This window comes from Juglans microcarpa x Juglans regia, chromosome 5D (assembly GCF_004785595.1).
Source record: "Juglans microcarpa x Juglans regia isolate MS1-56 chromosome 5D, Jm3101_v1.0, whole genome shotgun sequence".
Lineage (NCBI taxonomy): Eukaryota > Viridiplantae > Streptophyta > Magnoliopsida > Fagales > Juglandaceae > Juglans > Juglans microcarpa x Juglans regia.
Window position 1 is genome coordinate 31,535,554 of NC_054602.1, and position 18,417 is coordinate 31,553,970.

General features: G+C 35.7%; 1 long non-coding RNA gene and 2 pseudogenes across 1 annotated transcript; 1 reads left to right on the top strand and 2 right to left on the bottom strand.

The window, feature by feature from the left end:
- The first annotated feature begins 3,923 nt into the window (after positions 1 to 3,923).
- LOC121266586 lies at positions 3,924 to 5,485 on the top strand. Its single transcript, XR_005940835.1, has 2 exons — positions 3,924 to 4,274; positions 4,395 to 5,485. It is a non-coding gene; the product is annotated as an uncharacterized LOC121266586 (long non-coding RNA).
- Positions 5,486 to 9,309: 3,824 nt separating this feature from the next.
- On the bottom strand, positions 9,310 to 13,702 carry LOC121265905 (annotated as a pseudogene).
- Positions 13,701 to 14,575, bottom strand: LOC121265906 (annotated as a pseudogene).
- Positions 14,576 to 18,417: the final 3,842 nt, after the last annotated feature.

The following is an 18,417-nucleotide window of genomic DNA, read 5'->3' on the forward strand; positions in this document are numbered from 1 at the left end:
ATATAAACAAGAAACAAAAATTAAAATTACAAAGAACCATTAGAAATGAAAAAATTACAAATTAAAATCTGACTAACCAAGATGAGATGGAGATCAAAATGAGACAATGAGAATATATCATTTCAATTTTGGTCCTTGGGCTTGGGATTATGATTGAGGCTTGAGCTGTCATATGACAATAAGATTATAAAACAATTAAATACCAAAAACTATATAAATACAAAAAATAATTAAGAGATAATACAAATTGTATAAACATATGACAAATAGCAATGGTGGGTCAGGGTCCAATTGGTGAAGTCATACTGCAGTGGAGGTAGACGTTGTCTCATGTATTGCTACAACAATTAAATTTGGAATTAATATCGATAAAATGAATATAAATAAATTAAAATAATAAAATGAAATCAAAGATTATCAGATCCAGGGGGAGGAGAGCTATCACTAAAATATTACGGAGTAGACATTCCTTAAAACAAGCAAAAAATTTGAAATGAAAAGATAAACACCAAGGATTCACATTAAAAAAAAAAAAAAAAAAACCAATTCAATGCAATGTATGATCAGTTGTAAAAACTTTTTTGGAACGAAATTTTAGTAAATTTCATAAAAGGAGTAACCCCATATTAAAAAAGTTAAAAAATCTAAAATTTTAGTAAATTTCATACAAGTAGTAAACCCTTATCAAGGATTCACATAAACACCACAAATTCACAGCAACATCACAGATTCACAAAATGCAATGTAAAAAAATCAACAGCGGAAATGTTTGAATTTTGAAATAACATCTATATTTTCTCCTATTTCAAAATGCAATGTAAATTCAATTACATGCATATTTTGCCTTTAGTTTCTTAATTTCTAGGAATTAAACGATACAGAAGGCGGTAACTAAGAAAAACAGTAAATAATTATAAGTTGCTATTGTTGGTGATTTAATTAATTTCTTTAAAAAAAATGAGTCAAAATAGGTCCAGATTGTTTCTAAATACTGAGAAGATGGAATGAACAGAGTTTTTGGATCGGTCTCACAACAAGTCATTATATATTCAAAGAACATGCTCTATATCTTCCTTATTTCACATATTTATATACTTCTCAACATTTTAATAATATTTTTTCATGATAACAAATTAAGGAAATAAATGAATTCATGTCTTATTTTATAATATATACTTTTCTTTAAGAATATGGTCCAATCCGAAACCTTAAAGGGTAGGAACCCTAAATTAGTTTAGGGTTTTGATAAATTAATTTAGGGGTTTCAAAGATCCGAAACACAAAATCACAACATCAAAGATTCAAAACACATGCACAATCAAATCTCCACAGCACACAGTTCACAAAGACATAATTCCGTCCTCCAACTCCTCCATTTAATCTCAACCTTTCTCCAACCTCCATAACTCAAAAAAAAGAAAATTAAAGCTTCGGACTCAAGGCTCAAGTTGACTTACCTTCGGCGACAGAGATGCAGACGAGCGGTGACGGCGTAAGCGTACGACAGATGGATGGATTGCGACAGAGATGGGAGAGAGAGTGTGTGTGTGTTTGTGTGTGTGTGTGAGTGATAGAGAGAGAAGTGAGAAGGGTTAGGGAAGCAGGGGAGGGAAAGTTGTGAGGGGGGGCTCTTAATTACAGTTGTAGCTTATAGGCAAAAACTCCTGGACACTTGACACAATCTAAAGATATCCCCTAGCTTTTATGGTCATTTCCAAGTGACCCGACGTATTGATGTAGTGGCGTACTAGTTGGCTTTGCCGTTCACAGCAAAAATCCATCCTACCTTCCATGTTTCTTGTCTAGAATAAGGTAGGAGCACAAATTTAGCCCTTAGCTACTCTGCCTCCAATGGATTCGAGTGGGGAAATCCTTCCAGAACCAGAAGTTGTGGTGGATCGAAGGGTGAGGCGCAAGGGAAACAAACCCAAGACTAATGTATTGATTAAGGGGGCTGGAACGATAGAGGAATATAATAGTTGAGAAACTTTGTGGAAGATATGCCAACTCTACCCCCACCTTGTTGGCAAGGTGCTCTAAGGAGAAAAAAAATGTCAGGAACCCTAGCTCGTTCGAGTTTGGCGCAAGAGTTGAGATGAATTTGTCAAAGTATTGAAGTGTAGTAGAAGAAGCATCTCGAAATGGTGTCTTTTGAAGCTTGAAGGGAGACAATGTCGTTTGAGAAGAAGAAATAGGATGCTGCGTTTATGTTATCAAGTTGTTTGTCTTGGGGTCAAATTTGTGCCTTTTGTGCTAAGCTTTGTAGTTTACGTTGCCTGTCATTTTCTTATGTTGTTTCTTTAGACATTTTATCCTATGTACTCTTCTGTTGAGGTTCTTACGTTGTGGGTGTTGAGCGAATTGTAACAGAAGGTCAGGAGAGAGATGGGATTCATTCTAGAAAAATCTGAGTGTCGATATTGTTCTTCTTGGAGGATTGGGTACCTCGAATACCATGTGCACAGACATATGAATCTTATGAGTCTTATTTCCATCACAATCTATAGTTTCTAGTATTCTGTTTTTCCTTGTTACATTCAGAAGTGGTTTATTACACGCATGTTGGTACCATTTATATTTCGGATTCTCTTGTTCTGACAGATGTTTTGTGTGTACCTTCCTTCAATTTTAACCTTCTTTTCGCAAGAATGTTAACCAAATCTTAGAATTTTTCTTCATATTTCTATCTGATTTTTTCTTTATACAGGACCTAGCACAATGGAAGATGATTTAGATGACTCTAATGTTTCTTCATATCCTTTTACCCTCATCCATTGTGACATTTGTGGTCCATTTTCAATTAGTACTTACAATGGATTTCGTTATTTTTTAACAATAGTTGATGATTGCACTCATTGTACATAGATCTACCTAAAAGCACAAGTCTGAAGTTAAGACTTTGTTATCCTCTTTCTATTGACTAATTTAGACCCAATTTAATATTAGAATCAAATCCATCGTAACTGGCAATGGCCAAGAATTTATCTTGTAGGTTATAATTCATCAAACAAGTTGTGTTGAAACTCCTCAACAAAACTCAATGGTAGAATGGAAATACCAACATTTTCTTAATGTGGCTCGAGCCCTTTGATTTCAATCTAATCTTCTTCTGATTTTTTGGAGTGGTTGTATTCTAACAGTTGCATACCTCATAAACAAAATTCATTCTCCCCATGAACTTCTCTATCATTCCCTACCAAGTTACTCTCATCTTTGAGTTTTTTATTTTTTATGTTATGTTTCCACTTCAATTCAACATCAATCAAAGTTTGCACCTCATGCCAAGATATGTCTTTTCCCGAGTTATCCTTTTGGTACCAAAGGATATAAAGTCTTTGATTTGGAATCTCAAACACCTTTTATTTCTAGAGATGTTATATTTCATGAATCAATTTTTCCTTTCTAGAATTCTAATCCCACTAAAAATAGTCTTTTCTTTCTAATCTTTCTACTCCTAGTTTTACCAAACCAATTTCTGGTTTTAATACTCCTTTATTTTCAAACAATCCTCCATCCTCTAACATTTCTTCATCATCTATTTCTCTATCAGCTGCTAACATCTCTTTAAATAATACCTTACACTTCGCTCCACTTAGAAGATCAACTAGAATGCACAAGGGTCCTGGTTATCTGCAACAATACCATTGCAATTTTGCCTCTACTTCTATGGATGAAGGTGGGCTATTGGAGCAAATGACATTTTCGAGAGTGACTATTGGAATAACCCATGGACTTGAGTGGTTTGGACTACTAGGTTTAGGAAGGGTAGTTGACTGGGCTTGTTTGTTAAGAAAAAGAGTCTTTTAGAATAAAATTCGAGAAAGTAGAAATGGGCCCATAGTCATTGTGATGGGCTGAGAGGAGATGAGTCTTGTGCTTGATAACTTTGTACTGCCGATGCAACTGTCTCCATTGTGAACACTAGGGAGGCTTTTTTGTAAGTGTTGAGGGAGATGAAATCCCTTCCTGAGGTGCTGAATCAGTCCGAGCTTGGAAGGCATAATTAGCCTCTAGTGATGGGAGATTTGATTTTGCCTTGGCAGATGATGATCGAGGATTAACAGTAAAAAAAATTATACCCCTCTTGGATCAGGTTGGAGATGGTTGGTGTTGGTGGATTAAATTCAGATGAGTATATATTGTGCAACAATAACTCCTTGCCTTGGATTGCCAGAAAGTGCATCCGGATCGCCAAGTTCCGAGAGTTTTTTGATTGCTAGAATGGCGATAGGTTCTTGAAAGCCAAACTGACGCTATCATGTCTTTTTCCGCAGGTGAGTTCCATCGATTGAAACTTTGAGAAATTTCTTTCTAGTATTTCATGTGTATTTTCAACCATTTTCCCTTTCCCCTTTGTATTTTTTGTTGAGAATTGTTGTATTTGGATCTGATAGGTTGCTCCGGTTAAAAGAGTTTGCTAAGGGGTAGGGATGTTGAGATCCAAATGATGCAGTGGAAGGGGCTTGCTTTGAAGAGGGGCTGTTGAGAACCGATTAGTGGAGAGGGTCAAATGTGGTTCTTTTGCTTGGCTTGGGATTTGTGGGTTTGTCTGAGATATTGGCAGTTTGGGGTTCTCAGCTCGTAACCATGGAACGAAGGAAGATTTATGAGAATAGATTTTAGAAAAGTGTAGAAAATTTGAGAATGATCTAATCTTCCACAAGCATAGCAAAAATCTAACAACCTTTCGTATTTGAAAGAAACCCAAGTCTCTAAGTTGTAGGCTCTTGGGAGAGTGAAACCTTGTTTCAGTAGAAACGTGATGTTAATCTCAACTTTTATCCTGATAAATTCCTACATGTAATTCCAAATTGGATATCTTCTTCTAACTCTAGTAAGTTGCCCAAAGCTTTTCTAATACATGTAGCATTGTCATGAGTCATATGGTCCAATGGGTGGCCATGTATTAGCACAAGAAAAGCTAAGTGGTTTAGACAAATTTCCTACAATGTAGAACCAGGTGGCCACGGTTTAAGGATCAGCAAGTGTCTTTCAAAGTTCCATAAGGCTTGGTTGAGAACTCTGTGTTTGTCTTGAGGGGATTGGAAAGTGAATAAGAACAAATTTTCTTTCAGGTCTTCTATTAAGAATTTTAATATGAAAATCCATACAGTTTTGATGCTTGCATAAATTGCAAATTTGTTTAAAGGGCGTGTTGTAACTAGACGCGCTACCAATGCTAGCTCTGATATTTTTATTTTTATTTTTATTTTTTTTTCTTCTTTCACTGCCAATTCTAGCTTGAGATCTTACCGTGCGAGAGTTTCAGTTTGTGATATCAGGAATCCATTTCCAATTTAGGTGGAGATTGTAACTGGGTTTTGAGTTATGATTTTAACATAAAGGGGACAACTCTATAAAGGAGTAGGGGTTCACTGGGGAGTGAGGAGAGACCAGAGAGAGAGAGGTTCAATTCTATCAAGAATTTTACTTGCTTGAATTGGAAACATATACAACTATTTAATATTACCAAACCTTTCATTTACTCTCCAAACTAAACATATAATGGGCAGTGGTCGAATGGGCTGTGGTCGAAGCTGATAGGACCTGTCCACAAGTTGATAATTTCAAATTTTTATTCCAATTAAGTTCACTACGAAGAAATCTTAGAGTTTGATCCAGAAGTTGTGAAATTAAACATTTGGGAAGATCTGCTGGTGGAGGAGGCAGCTTCTGATTGGGAAGCTTTCCATCTAATACAACCCAAGCTGAAATTACCCAAGTACTCCTGTAACGCAGCGAAAATATCTACCAATTCACTTAACATATTGGTTAGTCATTAAGCATGCAATTAATTTAATAATTAAGTAATAACGTAAAATAAATAAATTGCATAATACCAAGATTGGTATCAAAGGGAAACCCTTTAAAGAACTTTTTAAAGGTAAAATCCTACGGGGCAGCCAAATCCAGAAAAGTCAATTTTACTATTTGAAAATCAATTACAAGTAAAGCTCAATTACAAAGTATTTGTCAATTGACACTCTTACTTGACCAGACAAATGACTCATTTGTCTTCTACAACAGTAGCAGCCAGAACCTCTGACTATCTTCAAACATTGGTTTTTCTCCTGGAACTCCAGTGGCTAAAACACGACCAATCAAATCTTCAACATGGAACACGATCACACTCTTTGAGATAAAAAAAAAAATGAAAATTCTCTAAAGAATTTTCTCACTAACATATGCACTGGAAAATGCTGTAGAAAATATCTAGATTTGAATCTTTACAAACCCTAACCAATATGATTCCTTAAATAAACAATCTAAAAATCAATTCCAATTGCAATAAGATTCTGCTGACGGAACAAATTTGATAGGGGTTTGATCTGCAGTAGGACTCTGCTAACGGAATGAGTCTAGTAGGAATTTGATCTACAGTAGGAATTTGCTGACGGTCGCTTCAAAATGATCTGGACTCGTATAGGTTGCACATTCTTTTATTATTGTACGTTTAGTAACATGGAGGAGCAAGAAGCAGAATGTAGAGGCTCAATCGAGTGCAGAGGCTTAATATAGAGCTATGGCTTATACAGCCTATGAAATGATGTGTGATTCGACTCATTTTTCTTCTTGTTTGTTCGCATGCACACCTGTTTTTGTGAGTGTGCACTTGAGTTATGCCAATAAAACAGAAACCGAGTCCTTGATTTCAATTTCAAAATCACAAATGCCCAATATTGACTCATACCTCACTATTAAATATATTTAATATTCTCATTTTTATTTTATATAAAATCACATGAAAAAAATATTTTTTTATATGTATATATATAATAACAATGAGGCAAGTAACATGTCCAGATGCATCTTAGTCCAAACATAGTGTCATTCACAAAACAAATTCAATAGAGTACACTCTCTTATTTGCAACAATCACTATGGATGTTCACATCTCATAAGATCATCAATGTCAAAGTTCATGTGAGTGTGTGAGTGAGTAAACTTATATAGAAAAATAACTCTTTATTTCTTTTTCTCTTCAATATATTTTTTATAATATTTTTCAAGAATATTTTCTTCTTATAGATGCTCCCAAGAGTTTGTCACTTACCTCAAAAGTCAGACTTTATGCTAGGGGCCTAGATACATGAGTATCTCCTCCAAACACTAGTTTGCACAATCCCTTCCATGTCCATTTTTATTGTTTATCTTTTTCCACAATGATTTGAGTCACAATTCTTTCTATAAAGACTTAAGGGATAGATCCGTGTATGGTATTTATCTTTTTCCGCAATGATATAACGCTGACTTTTTCTATATGGATCAACTATTTGTGTTTGGTAATGGAAGATCTCTTTATTATTGTATTAGGTTCAACTACTATTAGTCAATTCAAGGCTTGACTCCCTCTTTGGTGAGCATTTCAATAATAAATATGGAACTTAATAATAATAAACATACATATAAGTTTCTCACAATGCTTGTAAATAAACTTTGTCAAGATAACCCATAGAGTTAGTATGCACAAAGTGAATTGTACAAAGTAGAAAGATGTATAAGTACAAAAATTTATTTTGTGAGCATACATATGCTCAAAACTTTGACATATCAAGCATGCAATTCCCAAAAAAAAAAAAAAAAAAACTAGAAAAGTAATGTATTTTATACTGAAAAACAGAAATATAAAATAAAAACTAAAGAAAAATGCATGTCCTAGGCTAATGATATGCAAAGAATGCAAGAACATGTAAGTAGTCCTATCACTTAGTGTCACACACACATTCATCTAAAGACTTTAGGAAAACCCTTATACGAACTTTTCAATAAATATAGTTTTCCTCATTAAAGTGTGCCCGGGACATATAATGATGACGACATGATCTATAGGGACACGGATCACACTCGGATGAGTGAACCACGCTCTGATGCCAATTGAAATTACTCAAGTACCCCTGTAACACAGCGAAAATATCTACAAATTCACTTAACAAATTGGTTAGTAGTCAAACATGCAATTAATTTAATAATTAAACAATAACGTAAAATAAATAAATTGCATAACACCAAGATTGGTATCGAAGGGAAACCCTTTAAGAAACTCTTTAAAGGTAAAACCCTACGGAGCAGCTAAACCTAGAAAAATCAATTTTATTATTTGAAAATCAATCACAAGTAAAGTTCAATTATAAAACCTTTGTCAATTGACACTCTTACTTAACCAGACAAATGACTCATTTGTCTTCTACCGCAGTAGTAGCCAAAACCTCTGACGATCTTCAAACATTGGATTTTCTCCTGGAACTCCAGTTGCTGAAACACGACCAATCAAATCTCCAATATGGAAGATGATTTCTCACCAAAATATGCATTGGAAAGTACTCTAAAAAATATTTAGATCTAAATTTCTACAGATCCTAACCAATAAGATCCTTTAAATAAACAATATGAAAATTAATTCCAATTGCAGTAGGATTTTGCTGACGGAACAAATCTGATAGGAGTTTGATCTGCAGTAGAACTCTGTTGACGGAATGAGTCTGGTAGGAATTTGATCTGCAGTAGGAATCTGCTAACAGTCGCGAAGTCGTCTCTTGACGGAATGTTGACATTTCGCAATAACTCTTCACTGCAGTAACATATTTCAGATCAACATCTTCTCTGGATAAGAGTAGATTCATTAGGACTCGATTTTTCCACTTATGACTTTTCTAAACAACCTCTAATACCTTTTAGATAAACTTAATATTGTTATAGATAAAGTCATTAAATAATTTACATTTATCCAAAATTATCAATTTAATGATAGGATAAACTCTATCATTTTAATCACATAATCTTATACAAACTTTTCAACTTAATTACCTAATCATAGCCAAACTTTTACATCTACACAAGCCATTCTTAGACCCCAACTCATGTGTGGATCATAGTGGCAATGCATTATCCATACCCCTGTTGCACAAACCATTAAATGAGTTCCTTTGAATTACTTTTTCCGCCCAATAAAAAATGAGAAATGAATGAAAGAAACTAAAATCTAATTTGGTTATAGACAAGGTGAGATGAGACAAGATGAAATAAAAATTAAAAATTAAATGAAATTGTGGCACCCCGACCTCCATGTACGGAAACTCGAGAATCGAGACGCCCAGATCATGACAACACGGTCACGCATCCCAACGATAGTGCCAAGTGTGTACATGCAACAGTGTACAATGAACAATGCAGCGGATAATTTAAGTAAACAACTAAGTATCAGAATTTTTAATACAAATTTACATAAGTAAAACGTTTAAAAAGGAGTTATATAGTTATTCCAAAATAAAATATAATACAAGGCCAAATATATGAACGAGTGATCCCATATCACTCCTCGGACAGAGCTGAATCCTCAGGCTCACTCTCAGCATCATTTGCATCAAAATCTGCGTTACCATAAAACGGTACCGCAGGTAAATATAATCCAGACAACCCTCGAGAATAAAAATGCTTTAATGCAACCAAAAATTATGCATGCATATGATGAAATATGCATTAATCCCACAACCTCATTTTTCCTAAGAATGAATATTTTCCACTACACGCCAAAATCCCATTTGGCCCAAAATATTTCCTTAAAACATTTTTTCGTCATTTTCCTAGAAAATGGCCCAATATCTATTTTAACCATATGCACCATGATCTCCCATATGGATCATCCGCACACCCTGACTCCCTTCGTCACATCATGGGTAACGACCGTGCAAGTGACTTCGTAACGAGCGATGCCCAGTTTCGTGCCCAACGCGTTCGTGGCCAAGCATCCTCTAGCCCCCACCAGCAGAGGGGCCACAGAATCAGCACAAGAGCATTACCATCTCGTCTGATCCCGTTGTCGCCCAGCGACAACCCAGGGGACGTCACTCAGTATATTCCGTTCCCGAGTGACCAAAGAAGCTCCATTGAGATAATGCCCCATCTCGGCTTGGGGTCGTGATACACATGCACCAAAAATCATTTCTTACATGAAAACCCAGTTTTCATTTACAAACATAAACATACGTGGAAATATGCAATGTACATGAAACGACACAATATCCAAGAACAAACAAATCACAATATAATCCAATCACACAAGCAATTCCATCCTCCAATCCATCCGACCCCTTACTCCTCAGACTATAGGGTTGGCCGACTTTGGGTTTGGTTCACCCTTAATGCTAGGGTGGTTCGGTTTTGGAAGATGATCTTGGTTGACTAGATGGATTGGAAAAAGTTGAGAGATTTAAAGGATTAGATTATGGAGATGAGATGGAGTTTGAATAAGTCTAGGATGTTCCTTAAGTTTAGGAATTTGAATTTGAATTTGGCAAGAGTGGTTCCTTGAGTTTAGGAATTTGAATTTGAATGTGAAGAAATCAAGACTCCTAAAAGGAATGAGTTTCCTTATAGGCCTTGAGGTAGGTGGCTAGGGTTTAATGGAATGAAGGCTTATGATGGCCGAATATGGTAAGTAAGGGAATAAAAAGATGAGGGTAATTAGGGTTCCTAAATTATAGGAACACTAATATGGGAAGTGAAGTGGGCGGCTATGGCAATTCCAATAAGGCAAGTGATTGCCGAATTTGAATGTGACTAATAAGGAAAGTGGGTTACGGCTAGGGCAAAGTGTATGGAGCAAATGATTTATACAAAATGGACAAACACTTGGGTTGGCCAAAAATTATGTTTGGATGGATTGGAAGAGCAACAATGAAAAGAACACCAATAACTCATGAAGAACACCCAAGAACAAAAGTAATAATACTTAAGAACTTGAATGAACCAAATGATAATAATTCAACAATTGATCCATAGATTTCACAAGAGTTGAATAAACCTCATATATTGAATAAAATTAGAATCACACATATCCATGAATTTCAAGGTGATGATGAAACAATAATCAAAAGATAGATAGATGGAACAACACCTATTCAAATAATTACAAGGTGATGATCCTCTCCTTGGGGTTCACAAATGTCACCCAAGTAGCCCAAGTGCAAAAGCACCAAAGTGTTCACAAGAACAAGCCTAAACTTTCCACAATGGAAAAAAATGTCAAATGATCAAAAGTTCTCAACTCAATGCCTAAGGGTCCTATTTATAAAGATTACAAAGTGGAAACCCCCAATAGGTCCCTTGGAATATTATTAAATAAAATAAATAAAAATGATAAAATGATAAGGCCTTGCATGGCCAATGTGGTCCATGACATGTTTTGGCCCTTGGTGGCCTAGGCTGGCCCATGGCATGGGCCATGGGCATGGTTGGCACGGCTGGCAGACATGTGGCTGACATGGCTAGTGGTTTGGCTATGGGCCACAAAAAATGGGATCCTACCAAAGGTGTCGCGCGCGTGGGGAGAGAAGCAGGGAGAGGAGAAAAGAAAATGAGGGGAAAAAGAAAAGAAGAAGAAAAGAAAAAAGAGGAAAAGAAAAAAGGAAAAAGAAAAAGTGAGGAAAATAAATGAGGTACAATCCTCATATCTTGGATCACACAAATGATTCAACGAAAAAGATTTCAAAACAGCAAATAAAATAAAATAATTTAAACGTAGTGATTAAATGAAAATAAAATAATTAAATCTAACAATAAACTAATTTAAAATAAAGAGCAATTTAAATGCATAATAATAATTAATATTAAGAAAGCATATCAAATTAATTTTCATAAATTAAAAATCATAAAAATAACCGACTAAAAATCCAATAAACTTAAAACAAGAGAACTAATATTTAAATTAATAAAAATAATCATTCAATTAAAAATACACTAAAATACGGGATGTTACAGAAATATTATTAGAATATAATTTTTGTTTTGAAATTTGAAAAAGTTGAATTGTTTATCATATTTGTGTGTGAGTTTGAAAAAATTATAATGATTATATGATATAAGATGGTTTGATTTATGTAACCAAACTAATCATGAGTTTTTCCTTGCAGAAATAAATGAACTAAAGTAAATGAATAATGCTGGATGTTGTGCAAGCGGCACACATTCTTTTTAAAAAAAAGTAGAATCGACCAATAAAAATTAATGCAAATATCTTTTATTGAAATTGAATTAGCAACCAACGGCAGATAGGACATGGTTGTTCAAAGAATATCCCTTCCATGCCTGTGTATAGGAAGCCATACGGTGTTTGTGTGTGGTAACTAGGATTGAATTCAGTAAGATATATTTGTGTACAACTTTTCTCCACTTGGGTTGTCTGCTTGAAACTGAATTGCAAGCCAACCTCCAGGCCGCTCGGGTGCTAGAGAGGTAATAAGAGATCATAGTAGGAAGTTGATTAGATGTTTTGCGGAACATATTGACCTTGGATCTAGTAAGTATGCTGAAGGGATGGGGCTCCTCTTTGGCTTACGGACTGTAAAAAGTCTGAATCTAGTTAATGTTGATATTGAGCTTGATTCTATGGTTGTTTTCCAATGGGTGCTAAAATCTCATTATGGTTTATGGTATTTTGAAGATTTTTGGGAAGAGATTCTTGATACATTGAACTATTCTATTTCTCATGTGTATAGACAAGGCAATGCTCATGCGGATTTTTTGGCTCGGATGGGTTCAAATGGTAATAGGATTATATGGGAGGATTTCTCTTTACTCCCTCACTTACTAAAAGGAATGTTGAAGACGGACAAAATGGGTCTTCCTCATGTTAGATTTGCTTAATTATGATTTTTTGTTTGTTGCTTTCTTATAACATTGTTGTTGCTCTTGTTGGTTCTTGGGTAGAGAGTTTAAGGCTTTTGTACACTTGGGTATTGGGAGTTCTTTCCTTACTTTCTTGTAGCCCTCAAGTGTGTTTGTTATTTCCACGGTTTTCCTCCGTTATAAGTGAGGGTTTATGAATAAAATTTGGGGAGGAGTCACTCTTAGACATGTGGCTCTAACTCTTTAAAATAAAAAGAAAAAAGAAAAGAAAAAACAAACAAACAAACGGGGTCAATAAGATTGAACTTAAGTGGGTCCTTGTCCGGATCATGGCTCCCGAAACCTTGCCCAACAACAAAGAAATTATAGCCATGCAGATGCAAAGGGTGGCTCTCTGCCCCAAGAATGCTAGTGTCCTGCAACACAACCTCTACACTGGCGTTGAAGGGGAGAATCACCACTCTGTTTCCGTTGATAACCCTGGTATGGTTGTTCTGCGGGGAAGTGCCTGAATACTTAAAACAAATGATTGGATTACTAGGAAAATCGGCAGTGTAAACGCCGTTTGATTGTCCAAAGAAGTGTGCTTGGAGGAGGGCTAAAGCTGGAAGTGGGAAGGATATATTATTGATCGAAGCTGCGAACTTTGTCCCATTGGGTCCTTGACATATTTAGTTTTCCGGGCAAGGGTTTGTTCCAAGCCCTACTGTGAAGAAGAAGCTCTTGTCCACACTTTGTGGAACATGAGCTGGGTATTGAGCACTCGCTAAGCTGCGAAGTCTGCTTGTATAGTTTGCAGCAAAGGAAGTGTCATTGAGTTGGGGTAGAGCTGGTTTGAAGAGTGACTTCCGAGTTGAGGTTGTGGAAAGAGGGAAATCAGATGGAAATTCGTATTCAAGGAGACCTGCCACAGTGGAGTTGTCAAAGGTGCCGAGGCCTGTGGCATATGGCCTGTGAGGGTGTGGTTTGCAATACTGAAGAAGAGCTCATCGTTGAGTGCAGCATTAATTAAACGGAGAAAATAAGTTTTCCCATCTTTTACCTTCAGCCTGAATGTATCTGCCAAAAACCATTTTGTTTATATGCAGTTGATCTGTATAGTCTTATATGCAAAATCAAAGAACAGAAAACTAAAGCAAACTAAGCTTGATATCAAAATATATTATCTCGACCAAAACAGTTAGTATTAATAAAGAAAATGAAAATGAAACCTTCTGAGCAATTATACAAGGGTCCTGGGAGGCCATTGGGTATAGGCATCAGAGACATTTGGGCCTCCACCTGTTTGGAGGGCCTGGCTGATGATATTCTTAGGATCTGTATTAAACCACTCTCCTGCAATTAAGGTTTCTGCCTTATGTTAGCTAGGAAACTTAGTTACTAAGGACAGCATGCAAGATAATATTAATAATAGCAATTAGTAGCTAGCTAATCACAAGCTGATTACCAAAGATGATGGGGATTTCCTTGTAAGGTTTGGAGAATGGATAAGGAATGCCATGCTTGGGTAAAATGACAATGGGGCCATAAAGACTGGCTCTTAGCCATGAAATATGGGCATGCCAAAGCAGAGTCCCTCTTTGTCCTACAATTGCGTAGTTGTAGACATAGCTCTGTCCAGGTTGTATGGGGCACTGAGTTATGTATGCAGGCCCATCTGCCCACCCACTTTTGAGCTGTCGAACTCCATGCCTGTTCCAAATTACAAAGCCTTATGTCACTAACCTTGTGATCTTTGATTTATTCAGCCAACCTTGTTCATAATCCTTATTTCTGATACCCATTTGATATTAGAGGATATATACCAATGAATAGTGATATTCCTTTCAACATTGTTGAAGACTTGAATAAGAAGATGGTCACCCTCCCTAGCCACAAGGCGAGGCCCTAGAAACTGTCCATTTACAGTAACCATGCTTTTGGTGTGGCACAGGCGTGTGACCGTTTGCATTATGATCTACAAGAAACTTGAAGAAATAAATAACATCTAACTACATAATATATACATATAGAGGTGCCAAGGAAGGACAAGAAAGGCTGTGAATGTGAAAAAATAGTCTCATGTTTGGCAGTGACAAACCCATTTGTCTCCCTTTCTCACTTTCTCTTTTGAGAAGGTGAGGAGGATAGTGAACTGAGCTTCGGACAGAGAGTTTGAAGCAGCTAGCTGGCAGCTTCCAAGGTTGTACAAACATATATATATAAACACACACACACACACAGGAAATGTGTTTGTGTTACGCTATGCAGAAATTTCTTAATTTAGATGTGAGGGAGCCAGAATGTTTGCAATAAAAGATATGCTATATGTATAAGAGATTGAAATCTAGTTCAAGAACAATTTTAGAGTGTTATCCAAGAAAAACTCACGCTGATCGACAAACATTTTCACAGTATTTCTGGAAAACCAAAACCTGATGATCAAGAATCATAATGCATCCAAAGAAAGTAGCAAGTCACGTTATCTCGACCAACTTTCATGTGCATGCAAACAAAGCTGTCATCTTGCCTTTCTATTTCGATTTTTGCTTCAAGTTTCAGTACGATGCTGCTGTCTGATAGACTGTAAATGGGTTTATTTGCAACTCATCACACCCACACACACCACACTTATTTATTTTTTTTATTTGGTTTTATTCTTCCTAAACTAATTAAATTCTTCTACTCATCATCCATACAACACACATTTGGTAATAGAAAAAATAAAAAATAAAATTGTGTGGTATGTGGTATGTGGTGTGTGTGGATAATGAATAGAATTTTTCTAATGTATACATAGAACAAGGGAGTCGTGTCTCCTTTGGTTTAAGATACAAACAAACAAAAATGGAGTACAACCTTAATGAGGAGAAAGAAAAAGATTTGGGACTTGAAAAAGAATATATATGTAGGATGATTTCTTCAATCATATGGCTATTTGGTAGCGTACTCATTTTATTGTTGTTGTTAGCTTAGTATAATTTTGCAAGAAATTGTAAAACATAGCAACTACCCCATGAAGAAAATACACAGCCTCTCTTCTCCAATGTATTTGGGATGCTAATTAAACAAAAACAAAATGACATGCTTATCGATGAAATAAATAAAAACATAGTGCCGGCAATGATCCATAGGCCATTCAGCATTGGGACGATGTGTGTATCTAAGGACCAAATATTTCCGGGATTACATTGGCCCCGTTTGTATTTAGAGATGAGTTGAGAATGTTTTAGATGAGTTAAATGAAATATTGTTATAATATTATTTTTTAATATTATTATTGTTTTGAGATTTGAAAAAATTGAATTATTTATTATATACTGTGTGGAAATTTAAAAAGGTTGTAATGATGAGATGAAATGAGTTTCTAATTCAAACTAGGGCTAATTACCCAATTGCACCTTGATTGAACAACTTGTGATAAAAATATTGCTGCTTCGTTATAAAAGTCGAGATTACTATTAGAAAAAAAATTCTATTTATTATCATACTTAGTATCATTCTCTCAATACTTCTTAACATAACATCAAATGATTGGCTCACGAATGATACACAACAAAGTTTAAAAAAAAAATGATACAAAACAAAATGTCTGTGACAATTTAATATCATATCATAGAATGGTTGGATGATAATAGTAAAAGAGATAGTAAATAACATTTCTCATATTAGAATGTTCTCAAAAGAAAGTCGAGATTTAAATGGGAGGGAATGGAGTTATATTCTTTTTATTGATGTTTAAAATAAATAGCATAATACTAATCAATAATGCCTAATTCCCAGTCTAATTTCACCATACAGCGTATCACGGTTTGTTCATGACTTTCATGGACACGGTTAAAGCTGATGATAAAGAGAGATCAATTACGTAGATTGGTTAAAGAGGTGTTGTTTAAGGAGTTTCTAAGCAAGCGATCGATTGATCATGATGGTCCTTATATATTATTATATAAGTTTTATTTCTAAAACCAAGATTAATTCATCAAGTCAAGCTTGGTTACAGGGATTATATAAAAATAATCTCATAAATTGATGTGATTTGATGTGATTCGTCAGATTATAAAATTATTTTTATTGTAAAATAGATATAATAAATCACATAAAATTATGTCAGTCTGTAAAATTATTTTTATATAATCTTTTCGTAGCTATATATACCAGTAATCTAAATTTAAAGGAGTAATGAATTTTTAGCTGCGCCAACTATAATTAATGGCCCTTCTAGAAGACTAGAACTAATGGCCCGTTGGCTTTGGAGGAGGAACCGGATGCAATAGCCATTAAAACAAAAGCCCTGATGATCTCTACACTTTTTAAGTTTTTCCTGCAGTTTTTAGGCTTTTTAAGCACACCACCTACCTCCTTTAAAAAACCCCCAAAACCAATACGTGTGCCAATAATAAATATACATAAACAGAGCAAACCAACACTTGCAATCAATATGCAACTTGCAATCTGAAACAGTGTTAGGAATTGATTTAGTTATGAAAGGGGCGTTATAGCAGTACATGCCTTGTGATGAAGTGTGTTGTACCTGCAACTTCATAGTCTTCATTAATGCACCTTTGCTTAGGCGTCTGGGAATAATGATGCCAGATTATTGCTTATCATAATAATGTACTCCACACAGGAATACTACAAACCAGAGATTATCAACTTGCAGAGTATAATAAAAAGCAAGACACCAATATAGAACTTGGGAGTCCATAGATGCAGATAACTTAGGTGGTGTGGAAGTTGGCATATCTTCTTTTTCGAATTTTCCTTAAAAAATTAGAGGTTTATTCAATAAAGAATCACGATCAGATGTTTGTGGTCTCTGGTATGCTAGCTGAAGAAGAAAAGCAGCTAGTCACCCTTAGAAAACCAATGGAGGGTGAGGTCACACGAGTAAAAATGTTCATCGACATATTCAATTAAAGATGTTGAATAAGATTTTCTTCTTTAAGGGTAGATGATAGACAAATAAAATCAACCATGCAAGCGACACTTTTCAGATAATCCGAAGTTAGGACCGTTTCGTTAGTTTGTCCGTGATTGTTTTTTACCCCTTCCTATTGGTGATATCTGATGAAGTTTCAATTGTTTCATTGTTATTGTTGATGTCATGTTTCGCGGGCTTGGGCAATTTCACTCGGTCAATGCTCGTGCGATCACCTGCACAATAACAAAGGGGGACCTCAGGATCTATTGATGCTCCGATGCTTAAGACAGTATGGTGCTGAGGTTGAAGATGAAGTATATTGCCGATGATTGTGTTAGATCTTTTACCTGTGTGCTGTAGGTAGTGTTATTTATACTTGTCAACCTGGTCTCCACGATAGTGGAGCGTTGCATAGCAGGAGATTATATATTCATGTTGTCAACTCGCCGAGCTATTCTTTTGCCGTCAGTTCGTCGAGCTATGAAGTGCTTAGTACTACTGAGTGCTGTTAGAGCCTTGGGTCGCATTGAATGCGGCGTTTATCCTATCTTAGACCCTTTCCATCTTATTAATGATGGGTGTGAACTGCCGCAAGTTTTCTCGTCTGGCATTGAATGCTATATTCCTTCCTTTTAAGCTCCGCCTGCATTTCCCATATTGTTTCCTGATGTAAACACGATCCGACCCAGGTTTTATACCCAAGCCTTAACCCAAGTGCTACCGTTTGACCCAGTCCATATTATGTACATGGGCCTTGTGTCCAGCCCAATCCAGCCCAGACCTAAGATCTAAGTTTTAACTTGGGCCTTACCTTTTGCCCAATCTAAGGGATTTTTCCCCTTCACAGCGATGCTTCCTTTGCGATTATATGGAAGTTAGCTAGGTTGCCA